Here is a 15,664-nt window from a genome sequence, read left to right on the forward strand (position 1 = left end):
GCTTCAGTTTTTTGGAATTGCCATGGAATAATGTTGATTGATTTCTTAGCTAAGGCTAGAACAATAACTGGAGATCACTATTTGACATGACTGATACTATATGGGAAAAAAGTAAAGAGAAAAGATGCGGAAACCTATCCAAAGGTGTTTTATTGTTGCAGGACAACGCCCCTGCACACAAATTTCATGTTCTCATGCAAAAAATTCGTGATTTAGGTTGTGAATTACTAGAACATCCCCCTTATTCCTCAACTGAAAAAAAGTTTAAAAGGTCGTTAATTATCTTCCAACGAGGAGGTAATAAAAGCTAAGGAGGTCTGGTTTGCAGAGCAAGAAGAAACATTTTTTTGAGAGATCTAGAGAAGTTGCAAGTTCACTGTAATACATGTATCCAATTAAGAGGGGAATATGTTGAGTAATAAAATATCTTGACATTGAAATTTTGTTTGATTCTATCGTAGGATAAAAATTTTTCTATATATTCTCGTATAAAAAACAACAAAGCAGAAAAAATGAATATGGCTTTTTAGATCGATACTATGGCAGTTTACCTAGACCAAACACAAAATATATTTTAAAAAAATCACAAAATAACTACACAAAATCACTTACACCAGCTTGAAATCCAATTTTTTACATTAAATGAGTTACACTGATTTTATGAATCATAAAAAAATCACAAAATCTGCGCAAATCCACTAGAAACGCTGTGTATTGTTTGAGCAACTAACTGAACGAGTTTAGGATCACTGTAAGAGAAGTTCAGATCCCACTATTTAAATGCTCCCACCTTTAATGGGTCCATATGGTCCTCTTAGGCGTTGATGGATTTTAATGGTGAACGTGCTCAAATCGAGTTGTAGTACGAGTGCTATATAAGTTGTTTAAAGATACTTTAAAGAAACATGCATCTTAGTCAATAAATGGATTTAAATCGTGAACATGTTTGTACGATGATTTTCTATGACGTCGATCAAACAACCGCAGTGTGCCGATCAACTTGCTTCGACTTTTGTTCATGGGGCACTATAACGAGCAACCGTGCTTAGCTGGTTTTTCGAATTCAGTCGTGGTCGCACTTGCTAAATGTTGGATCTCGTTAATATCGTCTAAGACTGACTGTTGTTCCTGAACACGTCGATACTGTAGGTAAATTGATATTGCAGGATCATCATGTGACATACCGTAAGATTGAGGCATACTTGGGCATTAATTCCACTCGCATATATTCAATATTCCATAAACATTTGGCTGTCGAAAAGATTTCTTCGCGTAGATTACCGCATGATTCGACAATTGTTCAAATAAGCTCGAGTCAATTGCTTTTAAGAATTGCTGAAAAAATTCAATCGCGGTGTTTCGAAAGACCTTTATAAAATCGTGACAGGCGACGAATTATGGATCTATGCATAAGAACCCGAAACTAAACAACAATAGACGAGCCAAATCCAAAAACATTTGTTCGTCTACGAAGCAATTCGAATAATTGGACATGTCACCACCATTCCATTAAAGCAACGTAGAACGGTCAATTCTGAATTGTACCCAGCATTTATTTGCCACAAATGTTCGTAAAAATAAGGAACAATCAATCGCAGAAGACGAATCTTTCTATTCAAATAATTAAAATAACCTGTACAATGTATAAAAATATTGAATTAACCAGTTTTGATATTTACTTATTTTGGCACATCCAACTAGGGCTCTGAACTTCAATTATAAAATGGATTCAAACTTGGGTCATCTGTGTGAAACGTGGGTTGTTCTTGACAGTTGCTCATTAAATATTTATCGCTCTATTTCTCCATATAGATTTTCTGTAACAGTCATAAGTTTTGGTCCATCCTATAGTTTGCATTATACACCACAAATAGAAACAATCGAGATCGATTTTGATATTTATATTTTGAAGAAAATATAATCTGAGCTGCTATCTCTGTGAGTTTTCGGTCACGTTTATTGATCAATACATGTTAGCCTTTTCACTTTATCAATCATTTCTGAAATTCATTAGAATGCGTTTACGGAACTATTTTAATCAGTTGTAGCAGTCAGACGTTGAAAATCCCGCGCTCGACTTTATGGATGGTCCGCAAGCACAGAACATTCGTCTGGACTTACTAAAATGGGGCAAAGCAGGGAAAGCTACACTGGCCCAACTATAGAAGAGCGTCGCAGTGAAAAGGTTAATATTCAGCTCCTGGTTTTCATAATTATTCACGTTGTAGTCCTCGGCACGTCGAAATAGTTATAATTCGGCGGTAACGGTGACTTTTACTGATAGTTCCTTAGTATTAACCATTTTAAAACTTACAAATATAAATTTGAAATATCGGAAACAAATCGAATACGAAATTAACCAAAACATCTCTTGCTCAAAAAAATGTGAATCACAGCACGTTGTTGCGCCTTACAAGGCTAACTGAGACTAAACTTCAATCATAAACACCGAGAAAATAGTTAACCGTTGAAGAATAATAAACAGATCAAAGTAGTACTTGCAAGTATGACTTGTTGCACTCGCCGACAGGTATGCGCAGATATAAAGTAAATTAATAACTGACTTTCGCTTAACAATTAAAGAGAAAGTGTAAAGTATTATTTTGAAATTTAATGAATTGATTATAGGGTGGGAAAAAACTGTTGACCTGTAGTGTATATTGTGTGAAAGAGTGCCTTTAGAAGCAATATATGGTTTTAAAATTGTGTAAGATATTAGAGACATCACTTTTCGTAATTGTAGTTGTAGAGGAAATCCTTTATTCATTGATATCACACAATAAAACACATTTATCTCTAATTATCATTACAAAAACTTATCAATTCGTTTATAATATAAGAATTTCTTTGTTTCTCATTTTAAAATTACTGCTCGACACTGTAGAATCAAATAATTCCACTTTTGTATAACTTCCCTCTGATTCATGAATGGAATCATTCTCTTTTTATAGTATTCCAATGAAAAACAGTTTTTCTTTTTTAAGTGATGGTCATATTTCCTTTTGCATATTTAGTATTCCACTTTTTCTGGGAACTACAATGTATTTTTCTTTATCCAATTAAGTGACTAAAAAATATAAATAAAATAAATTCATCGATTTTAATAAAGCATTGTTCCACAAAGTGGCGTAGTAAATTTTATCAGTGAACACTTTACCTTTAATGAGCTTTTTAACACAGTGCTTAAATGCTCACACATATTCGATATATCTAATCAATGAATCGATGATGAATTCTGAACCGGACGACGACGGTATCGACCATCAGCGGACAAGACGAAGAAGGGACCGGTCCGACCGCTGAGGATTCGTATTTTTTTCTCTGTTGCACCTATGGAGTTTTCTTCTTCTTTTCTTACGTCGAGCTGCCGACAGGTACAGTTGCGACTAAAAGAATTGTAGTCTCTTTAAACTGAAATATCTTCGTAGTTACCTACCAATAATAAATAAATTTTGAAATTTTTAAGTAACGCCTATCTGAGCGCTTTGCGTTGATGGGAAAATATTATTGAAAGTATTTTAATAAGGCGTGTTTAAGATAATATTTCCAAGTACGTGTAAACAAGTTTTAAACAAAAAACATCGCTTCTTCTTAATATGAAAATAACATACGAGGAGACCAAAAATGCCTCATAAAATGGATTAATCTATATACGTCATAACAAAGAACAAAATATTTTATTGTTTGAATAGATGATACTGATGATGATGATGATATGGAGCAGCCAAATGGAATGAATTAGTTGATAAATAAATGAGGATGTGTTGGGAAAAACGAGGAGGAGACCATGATTCTTCGTAGCAATGACTATGTAGATAATTACTCATGTAGGAATCCCCAGACTTAAGCGACGGGGCTTAGCTAGCTAGGAAAGGAAACCCGGCCTTGGCAAACCAATAATGGCTCAAGCCTAGTTGGAGTCTGGGTAAATTAACCCCGGCCATTCTATAGTCGCCCAAGTCTGGCTGAACTCTAGGTAACCTGACATCGGCCATCCTATAGTCAGCCAGGCTAGGCAGAATTCTAAGTAGCCCAAATTCGGCCATCCGTTGGTCAGCCAGGCTTGGTAGAACTCTGAATAACTACATAAACTTTGTTCTTATATCTTATCGTTAAAAGTAATAATTTTTTATGAATAAAACTCATAAAAGACACAAAAAAATAGTATAATTTCTTTATATATTTACTTATATAACTAACATATTCATGTACATTAATTAGTAGAGTGCTTTAATAGAAATAACAATACATTAAAAATCTATTTTCACAAGCAACCAGCCTGGTCCAGGCTTGCAAACCAAGCGAGGAACATTGTTATCATCCCAGAGTCCCACCAGGTCTTGTCCAATAACCGCTTCCAAGCTAGGGCCAGAGTTGTACATACTAGGCCAAAGTTTGGGCCTATGCTGGGCCCATTATAAAATTCTTTATGAGTATAGCTTCGTCATATCGGAGCATAGTCAAAAAATTAACCATCTTGTTGTATGTCTGCGCTTAACTTTCCTTAGACTTATCCAATTCATTCATATTATATATTAAATGGAAGGACTCTATTTACTGAGTGTTCTTAGACTAAAACGAAAAACTTACCTCAAGTAGAACTGGGGATATGCAGCATTGAGTGGAGAGAAATCTCTGAGAGAGAGAAATTGAAAGTGAAGTTAAATATCCACGCTTACTTGGCTTGGACTTAACCAATTCATTACATATCATATATCAAATTAAAGACCTTGATTTACTCAATTAGATCTCGAGATATGAAAGAAAAACATCGGAAATAAAAGGGAATAGTCATATTTGAGTATAACGGAAGAAGGACATTAGTTTAGTGACTTTGGATGCTTTATCACAGATATAGGTATAATTACCCGAGAGTCAAAAAATAAAACATCGGCCCCGGTAGAGGAGACGAAAGGACTGTCATTAGATTTTCATATTTTTTTTAAACATAGATAAGGGCGTATTAGGCACTTAGACACGCCGATTAATATTTTTTTCCGTAAAAAGAAATTATATAAACTGTAGTATGTGACAGTGATCAATACCATCTTTGTTATTTTGAATATTAATTTTATGTACTTCTCAAAAAATTATAGGCACAATCAATATTTGATATTTTATTCCTATCTCCAATAAAAATATTAGAGGCTTTCCGATTTTTTACAAAAAATAACATTACATACATTACACTCAATATTTAGTGTGTAAAAATTGGTAATGCACTCCAAACAGAAAAAATGGTAGGAATTTTGAGATAAGCTAGAACAAGAAAGTAGAACAAACCAAAGATCTTAGGAACAACTGAAAGGTAGAAAATATATCAATTAAGTCAGCCAGGGGAAGTGCTAATCAATGAACTAGATATAACGGAGCACTGAAGAGGAGGACTTTCTTAATGGGGAAAATAATAGAGAAACGGGAAAACAAAGAGAGGAAGAAGATGGAAAAGTGAGAAAAACAAAGTGAAGAGCTTTTAACTGACGGGGAATTAATAGTATCAATATAAAAGTGAAGAGTGGGAAGGCATTGGAAAATAAAATGACAGCTAAGATGATAACGAAATAAAGCGATCTTAATACTGCTAGAAATTTTTAATAGAGTATGTATAGAAGGAAAGATCCCTGAAGCGGCTTTCAAGATATGCTAAAAATCGGGTTGAGATTGTGCGAATGTGTCGGCCAAATCATTTCTCACACTCACACTCACACCTTTTAGACACGAAAACCTCAAATTTTGACTTATCACTCCCTAAAATTCTCTCCCACTTCACTGCCACCTTTTCTTTCATATTGTATTCCACGGTAAGTGGAAGTATTTTTAATACGGCGGCAGTCGTACGGTTACTTATGCCTAAACTATGGAAATTTGTGCCTGTCAGGCGCAATGACTGAACTGTCAGCATAGGTTCAAAATTGATTATTACCATTAAATCGAATGACAGTCTTTTCAAGCCAGTAGGCATAACAACAGTTTTCTAACTTCTTCCGCTCAGTTCCCCAATCGTTAATTCATGGACTAATTGTTTCAGAAATGGTCTTCTCCGCATTGATTCCAAATTATTGATAAGGTAAAGGACTTGAGAGTTGATTCTACCAATATTCAATATAGTAAAAAATATTACCATTGGCCAACGCTTGATATATTGAATGTGGCACACATTTTGACAACAGTATCAACGCCTCCTTTTGTAGAATTATAAAGTAATATGATGTCTGGTTTCTTATGATCAGCTGGATCATCATCAATGGAATTGTCACTGTGTAGCGATGATACGAGAATCACATTCTTGTTTGCCCGTGGAACATATGAGACTAAAGTCTTCCCTTCACTTAAGCCAAATAAGCTACCAAATTGTTTCCTTCCTTTGGTAGCAACAAATTGTGGTGGCAACTGTCTTTTGTTTCTTTGTAAAACAAACGATATTTTTTTCTTCTTTAGTTCATCCACAAGATCCATATCTGTGAACCTATTGTCGGCAGTGATGTTACGTCCAGATTTGAATAAAGGCTCAGCGATCCTTTTTACCACATCTCTTGGTTTGTTACTTACAAAGAAAAACCCAACTGATTGAGACTCTGCATAAATTTCCATATTATATACCGTACTTGCTGGGCTTTGACGGGATGTACTATCGGAAAGGACATTTTTCTCAGAAGCCTTGAAACATTTCATCAATGGTTTCGCCTTCCTGTTCTGTTTCAGAACCACAATCACGAAAAAAACCAAATAACTCAAGAAAAAATGTAAAAAAAAACCAAAGACACAAAAAAATAATAAGTAATAGAACTGTTTTTACTTGCAAGCCTCACTCGTTTTCTCGGTCAAAAAATAACCCCGCTAGAAGCAGTTGGACAAACACATCCCAACAAAACCACAACAACTCCAGCCCTGCAAAGGAAGAAATTCCTATAACAGGTCCGATTCAAACATATCTAAATTTCCCAAAAAAAATCCTCCTCATCCTTCCAAATTTTACACAACGAATCTCTCTCTCTCTCTCTCTCTCTCTCTCTCTCTCTCTCTCTCTCTCTCTCTCTGTTGACAGATCAGTTGCACCGAGGGTTAATGCACGAGTTTCAACCGATAGTTTCTTGGTTTTACCTAGTTGAAAAAGTCTCAACAAAAGGAATTTCAAAAAAAAGTTGAAGCATATTATATAAAAGAGATCAGAATGAATGATTAACTGTCAAATATCACAGCTTTTTTTATTATATTAGGCGATTTTATTATTTATTCATTGAATATAGTTATCACGGTTTTTAAGTGTCGTTTCGTTTTTTACCCCATATAATTCTCCTCAAGTGCAATTCCGGCACATATAAAACTGCCCAGCTACCAAGGATAAGTAAGGAACTCAAAAAAAACGTCGGTATATTAATGTAGATTTTTTACACAATACCTACCTGTTTTTTTCATAAAGCAGATATGTACTGGGAGAATTTTTGATTGATATTAAAGCAAAATGAGGTAAAAAAATATTTTAATAAAAAAAAACACAGTGTATTTAAGAAATGAAGAGGTGAGTTTGTGAAGAGAAAAATTTTGAAAAGATGAAAACAGAAGCCCAAAACTTTATAATTTGAATTTTTCATATAACAGTATGAGGTTTTGTGAGAGAAAGAGTGAATACAAAGTTGTAGCTCTTTTTGTTGCTTACAACTTTGCCATTTTCTTTTCATACGATTTGTAGTTTTCCTGGAAACATATGTACCCTTAAAAATTGACTCTCTTCGTAAATCGCAAATTATTTTTTCTATCGTTGTTTTTTCTTTCTTCTTCAATTCTTTTGCTTATTTTGAAAATTATCAACCCTTGTCTTTATCTTCATTAATTTATCTATTATAGTAACGATTCTGCGTTAATAAATTGTATTTCTAGAGTGCACATATTTAAGAAAAAATACAGATTCAAACTTAATTTCACGTGTCTGTTCTAAACTATAAGCCACCCACATGAATGATTAAAAATATGCCCAAAGCTAATAATAAATAAATTGCGAGGCGTTACAACGAAATTAAAAGTTGTTCATGGCACTTACAAACTTAGTTTCTTTGATAATCGTTAAATCAAGTTTGTACCTCAAACAAAGAATGATTCGACAATTTTTTCCTATTATGTTACGTCTTGGAACGCTATATATACAATTTAAAAACATATTAACCGTGGTGTCAGTAAAAGGTCAAAAAATATAAACACACGTAATTTCGCGTTATAAAATTCCAGTATTCACGTATCGAAAGCGTGAAATGGAATATACACAAGGTTAAAAATCTCGAACTTCTCCTGAATCTTATTAAAGAAGTTTCTTGAGAAAATGGTTGAATTATTTTTTTCATATCTGAGCATCTTGTACGCTGTCTGTATTATCGAATACAAGGATTCCATTAATCCGCAATGTCGTATTTGATTATTTTGAGGGGAAATAGTTTCAGCCAGCTCAATTACTCTTCTATTTTATAACACAAATCTATTCAGTATGAATTTTCAATTCCCAAATATTTAGAATATATCTTCAATAGCTTTTCATATCGTAGACCTATGTTTTACATACCTCAATAAATCAGAAATTGAAGCAAGCTCAATAAAATAAAAATTCTTAACCAAATACGGTAATTTTTAATAGGTACATACACAAAAAATAAACTTAGTGTCGCCTTCTACTCCAAGAATTCTTCAAAATCCTTTGTACCTACTTCCTCTTTCCATATCAGCATTTAAGGAAATTCAGAAATTTAGTTCCAATCAAAATGTTCAAAATAAAATTCAATTGCCTTCAAGACACATGCAATTCTTGTGAAAACAGAAATATGAAAATATAAGTAGTCGATGAAGGAAACGTTAACAAGGAATTTGATATCCACTGACACGTAAAACAGATTCAACAACAGATTATTTTTAGAATTTTTAGCTTTAACTCGCGGCTCCGCTTGCACCGAATCCATTAAATATGTATCAGAAATCATTGTAATAGAAATATATCGATATGATTACTTGATATTATTGCTTGGTTAGTATTATCGATTTTTAAAAATTACTACATACAATGAAGTTTCAAAACATGCTTTATTGAAATACAATAACAAATAAATTTTCCTGTAACAAAAATAAATAGTTTGGAATTCTAACAATCAAAATATTTGTAGACTATATTATAAGTTTTTTCTTTGGGTGCAAATATGTATAAATTCCGGGTATTAGATACACGTGAACATGCTACATATAGTTGGCCATGACACAAGCATGGTTTTTCTAAATGCACTTTCGCTACTTATAATGTCTACCCTTGTGCTTTGTTTATAGTAACAGCAAAGCTAAGCTTGACCGGAAACTGAACTCTTTCAAATTGAAAAGGAAGGTCAGTTGGAATAATTGGTATGATAACACTTTCTCCATTGCCGACACCTGTTAAAATAGTAGCACCAAGTATATTCTGCCCCAATTTTGTTATACGAAGCCTTGTTCCATTACATAGCCGAGGAGCATCTAGATTACGCATCAGCATTACTGGTACATTTAGTTTTAATTGTGACGGTACACCTGACAGTTCAAGGGAATTTAAAAACTCGACAGGATATGAAGTACTTAGTTCCGTATCCATAATTGTAACATCGACAAATATTCCTTCATTTCTCCTTGCACATCTTTTAAAATGTCGCTTTCGCTTTCAGTGACAGTCACTGACGGTACCATTGTATCTAACCTCAAAAATTCCAAACAGCTGAAACTATAGTCAATTGAATTGGATATATAGATTAGGTTTGAACTTCATTACTGTATTTTAGATGGCGCTAAAGTAGTAAAATATTGATATTTGTTGAATTTTTTTTTTATTTTTGTGAAAAATATTTTTTTTTTTTCAATAAAAAGTATACCATGTTACTTCTAGTACCACCCAGAATATGTGTACAAAGGTTCATGATGATTCGTCAAGTAATTTTTGCGTGAAAGCGTAACAAACATCCATGCTTTCACATTTATAATATTATAAGTAAAGATTTTATTTGATGTGAAGGGAGCCTACCTAAATTGCAATGCCAGCATATTCAATATCGAAATAACTAACTGGGTAAAAAAATCCTTTTCACAAATCTATTCAATGAGTCGAAAACAGCAAGTAATAATACAGCTTATACTTAACTTTTGAGAAAATAGCATTTACTTTAGGCGACCTAGTTTCCCATTTCTCCAGTTTACCAATCGTTTCAGTCCAAACCATCCAAGTTATTGGTATTCAATTGTTTTATAGGTTCCATGTTCAAGTCATCTTATATTTTTCCATTTCTTCTTAGATTTTTTCTAATAACACCTCCGACTCTGCATAAGCCCTCCTTTTGATTGTGAGTACCCATATTCCACTACGATGTATGATGATTGGTGTAAATATTGATTCGTACACGTTTTTTTTTGGTGGTTTTTGTTATTCCTTTCCTTCCCAGACACATTCTGTTTACGTAAAATAAAATTAAATTGCTGCGGTGATTTTTTAATTCACCCATGCTTCCTGCTTTTTAATTTCTAATTCTGCTTCCATACCTTTTCGTTTTTAGCGATTAAGAGGATGAAAATAAAAATCATATTCAAAGATTCCAACTAATCCCATATTTCAGTATCCTATTCGTATCGGTCCCACTTTTGTTTCCACTTCTTTTAATATATCATCCGTTATCATAATGAATAACGTCGGACTGAATACTCCTCCCGTCTTAATCCTTCTTTTGTCCCGAATCCTCGGATTAATCATTATTTTCATCACCAATTTTCTCATTGTTTCATATTTACATTTGTTATTGTTCCTCAATTCCTCTTTGGAACTGATGCTGTCAAATGCTTTTTGAATATTTATTGAAGGTTTAGTTTTTGATTTATTCTCAGTTTTTTTTCTATTATATGCCTCAATGTGATCACATGTTCTTATGTACTTGTATACGTTTCTTAAAACCGTTTTGCGATTCCTTTAATTGGTTACCTATTATTTTTCTAAGTCTGTTCACTTAAATACTCGTAGACTGAACAGTAAAACGCTTAGCCATATAATTATCACAGGCAGTTTTGTACCTTTTTCAAATTTCGTTAGAATTATACCTCAATCTGTTGAAATTTTTATTTCATTCATATTCTCTGTTTTGTTAGCATTTGTAGACCCCTTTCTTCCAAATTTCTGATGTGATATTGTTATAGCTTCACCTCTATTCGGCATCTGTACTGCTCATTCAACCTTTTCATCATTTGTTCGATTTTATTGTTGTTTAGATCTATTTTTATTTATTATCTATTTGATTTTGTTCAGTTTCCTCTTTATCAGTATTTTTAGAACTTAAAAGAAAATTTCCTAATACCTTTACTGTCTTACATATTTTTTCACGTTACTTCAACTTCTTTCTCTTTGAACATTGTAACCTTTGTAGTATTCAGTCGTTTTTTTTTTGACAATATATCTTTCTTCCACCATCCTGTCACGTCAATGCCACAAGTTCTGGTAATACTTCATCTGATTTCTATGGTCTTTTATGCATTATATTTATATATACTTCTAAGTTATGGCCTCTATTTTTTCATATATCGCTTTTAGATAAGTTTTTGAAGGAATAATGGAAATCACTACTGCTTGAATATGTTTCTTATCTTGCCCTATTTGACCGAATGATTTTTCTTTTTTCAGAAGATAATAAAACAAAACAATATTATCATCACTCCACAATATGGTGTGGTGATATGGAGAAAAGTTTAGTGTACTTTTAGACAAAGGCACAGAGTTCGTGGGCTCAAAGGTAACATAGAAGAAATTGTTTCCAAACCTCGTCCTTTGCGGCTTGTAAAAACAAGGCAGCACAAAAAGTATACCCAGCATCTTCAGACAATTTTTTGAATAGGATATCTCCATCACTATAAGAATCAGCTAAGGAAACCTCATCACTTCCTAAGCCATCAGAAGAGAAGATAGGAGTAACTGATCTTATTTTATAGTGCTAAATTTGCTAGTGTTGGAATTAACTCCACTAGTACTAGCTCTTACATCGTCTGCTGCAGGAGGGGCTGTTTTTCTCTTAGTAAATCTTCCTTTTTACCTGATTTTTAGATTTAGGTGTCTTAGCAGCCGAGAATGTTTGCTCTAATCCAACCTTATTGGGAATAAATGTTATTACTTCAGATTTTCCGGGTTCCTGTCTTTTGATTTCTATTTTCTTGGTCAAGATTGGGAGTAGTTAAATTTCACTGAGCGAAATTCAGTCAGGGTTAGGCGCTGTACAGGAAATTTTTCGAATTCTTCTGTTTTCTGATGTTGATTCTCTATTGCAGTAGTTAGAATGTCTGTGTGCTGACGATGAAATCTTCTCCGGTGAATCTGTGTCCGTTCATAGAAAAATTCCGGTATTTTCTAAAAACTGTTACAGTTTTTTCCCTACTGTACTTTTGAATAGTTGACGAAGAAACATCTAAATTTCTTGGCTATTATGGCTATCTAATATTAGTTGAGCGAACCTATTCAAAAAAGTGATTGAATCACTATATAAATATACCTCATAGGTGAAAAGCAAATGATTTTCGAGATGACGCGTCTTTTTTCAACATTTCGCTACAATTTTTACGAGAAAAAATCATGAAAGGTGGATCAAAAAAACCCGAGAGCGCTCATGCACAAAACAACTGTAACTAAAAATCCTCGTTAAGATGAAGTAAGAGCTTTCTTTACCTTTCCCATATCGTTGAATAAACTTTGGCTCATTTTAATTGAACAATCCAGTCTTGTCGGCATTAGAACTCTGTATGGTGTGAACTGAGATCTCCGCACTTTCTATTCCAAAATATAAAAAAAGACATTTAAAGATACCTCATTAAACCCGTGGAAAACAAGTTTTAATAGGTCTTCTCAAGCTTAACACATATTGTTGTTTTTTTTCTGAAACAGTGCAACCAATCTTTGCGTGCTTATTCATTTATCAATGGAAAATAAATAGGAATATTGTTTTTTGTTGTAAAGATGTGAATCAATTAGATATATCTCTTCGTCTCATGCCACTTAAAGTTCGGTCTAATGTTAAGCAGTGCTTGACTAAATCTTTTTCTAGAGTCGCCCTAAGAATAGGTTTGCCTCCTAATTTTTCTTGACACGATTCAAGGTTCGCCACTTTTTTTGATAATCGAAACGGGGTTGACCTTGGGATCATAAAATGCTTGCAAGCTTCTATATATCCTATTCTTCTTTCTCGAACAGCAGTTATTGCTTTTTCCATATTACTTTTTTACGCTCAGGTTTTTTATCGTTTCTAGATATTTCTATGAAAAATACACCTTATCAGTTATTAAAGCATGTCTACTAATAAAAAAAATTCTCTAGTTTGGAGGAATACATCTCACAACCACCAGGAATTGTTCTACATTAGGAGGCTAATAAAATATTTCACATTAGCAGTCACGAGCATTTGTTAGTTAGACCGAATGAAAAAAAGTTGATTAAATTGAAATTGAAACAATAAGCATACCAACATTATGACATATTTTTGCAAAAATCAACAATTGTAAAACCGTTTGAAAATTAAAACCAACGAATAAAGTTGTTTACCAAAAAATTATTCACGGCACTTGAATATTTTCAACAATACTGGAAGTTATGTTGTGTTCCGAGGGTTTCTATAGAGCAATCTTTTACTTTTATGTGGAAGTTAATTCTTAGCCTACTATAGAACCAAGCAATATTTCAATGTCAAAATATTTCATTCCTCAACATATTCTCCTCTTAATTAGATACATTTATTACAGCGAACCTGCAACGTCTCTAGACCTTTAAAAAAAATGCTTCCTCTTGCTTTGCAAACCAGACCTCCACTGCTTTTATTACGTCCTCGTTGGAAGAAAATTTACGACCTTTTAAACTATTTTTCAATTGAGGAAAGAGATGATAGTCAGATGGAACCAAATCTGGTGAATAAGGGGGTGTTCTAGTAATTTAAACCCTAGATCACGAATTTTTTGCATGGAAACATGAAATTTATATGCATGGGCGTTGTCCTGCAAAAACAAAACACCTTTGGATAGTTTTCCACGTCTTTTCTCTTTATTTTTTTCCGTAGAGGGGTTAGTAATGTCGAATAGTAAACTTTATTGTTCTACCCTTATCAAAAAAAAAATCAATTATGATTACTCCATAGCAATCTCAAAAAACTGAAGCAAGAACTTTTTCAGCAGATTTTTGAACACGGAATTTTTGGGTCTTGGAGAACCAGAGGGTCGCCATTCCATCGATTGTTGCTTTTTTTCTGGATCGTAAAAATGTACCCAAGTCTCATCTATAGTAACAATTCGGTTTAAGAAGTATACATCGTTTTCAAATCGAGTACAGATCGAACGCGATGTTTCTACCCTTGCACGCTTTTGGTCGACATTCAAAAATTTGCAGCAATTTTTCTCTTGTCCAAATTGACAAGAACTATTCGATGAACGCGTTCGTATGAAATATTCAATGCTCCAGATATCCGTTTTAGCCCAATTCTGACACTAATAAGTTATTGTTGCTATGGTAACGCAATATTTTGTTTATGCATGGAACTGGTCTAGGCTAACTAGATATTAATACATCCTCGTATTTATGCTATGGTATAGAAGTGATTGTGCCCACAGTTTTTTCACAACAGGGGTATTCCACTTTACTCGACTTGTTCGATAATATACACCGCTATTCACAATATTTTTATTGAAGGTAGATGGTTATATATTTTTATTTTTTATAAATAAAGTGAAGTATTTTGAATATAAAATAATATGAAAATAAGACAATAATTAATTTCAATAACTTAAATGATTTTATCAATCTTCGTTCTATACCTCCGTGAGCATTAGTTTTATCTACATCAGAATAAATGTTCAGTGTCGATTTCATAGCAATAAATGTAAGGCAGATAAAGCTACTTTATTGACTGCTTTCTTACCTGAGGATTGCTCTTAAGCAGTTTGAGAATAAATAAATTAATTAATTCATATCTAAAATGATTGGAAGATAATTTGCTTTGGGTGCCTGTAGGGTATTTATCAGTAATGATGGGCAATAAAACCCATTAGTAATGGGTCGTTGTTGTTGATGGGTGTCTTAAAATATATAACCTCGGTCGTCTATCAGGAGTTAAATAAACAAAACAAGGCCTTTATCTCAAACGTTCCAGTGCGGGTCGTACTCACTTAGCGAATAAATAAATTGTCGAGATCCGACGACACCATGCACTACAGGTTTTCGTTCGAAGCAACCGACCACAAAGCATTTCTTATAGTACGGGAGGTATATCAAAAATTTCAAAGTAGAAAGAGTAATGAATGATAATATATGAAACAAAATCAATTACATCTCAGCGTTTATGACTGAACCAAGATACTTGTATTTTTGCACCTATTCTATTCGTTTTCCATTCAGTGTGAGAATAGGGTTGATATTAATATTTTGGTTTTGCTTATAACTATGAATTTAGTTTTTCCAATATTTATAGTGAGTCCTACATTTTCACATTCTCGGTTGATTCTCTTTAATAGGATTCGAAGAGCTTCTTCACTCTCAGCCAGTATAGTAGCATCATCAGCGAATCTTAAGTTGTTTGAATGTTCCTCCGATGTGGATAAAGAACGTAGCCTTAGCGAACTCCCTTTTGAATTTCAATTTCGTATGTCTCCATGTCCTCAA

Source organism: Diorhabda carinulata, chromosome 4 (assembly GCF_026250575.1).
Source record: "Diorhabda carinulata isolate Delta chromosome 4, icDioCari1.1, whole genome shotgun sequence".
Taxonomy (NCBI): Eukaryota; Metazoa; Arthropoda; class Insecta; order Coleoptera; family Chrysomelidae; genus Diorhabda; species Diorhabda carinulata.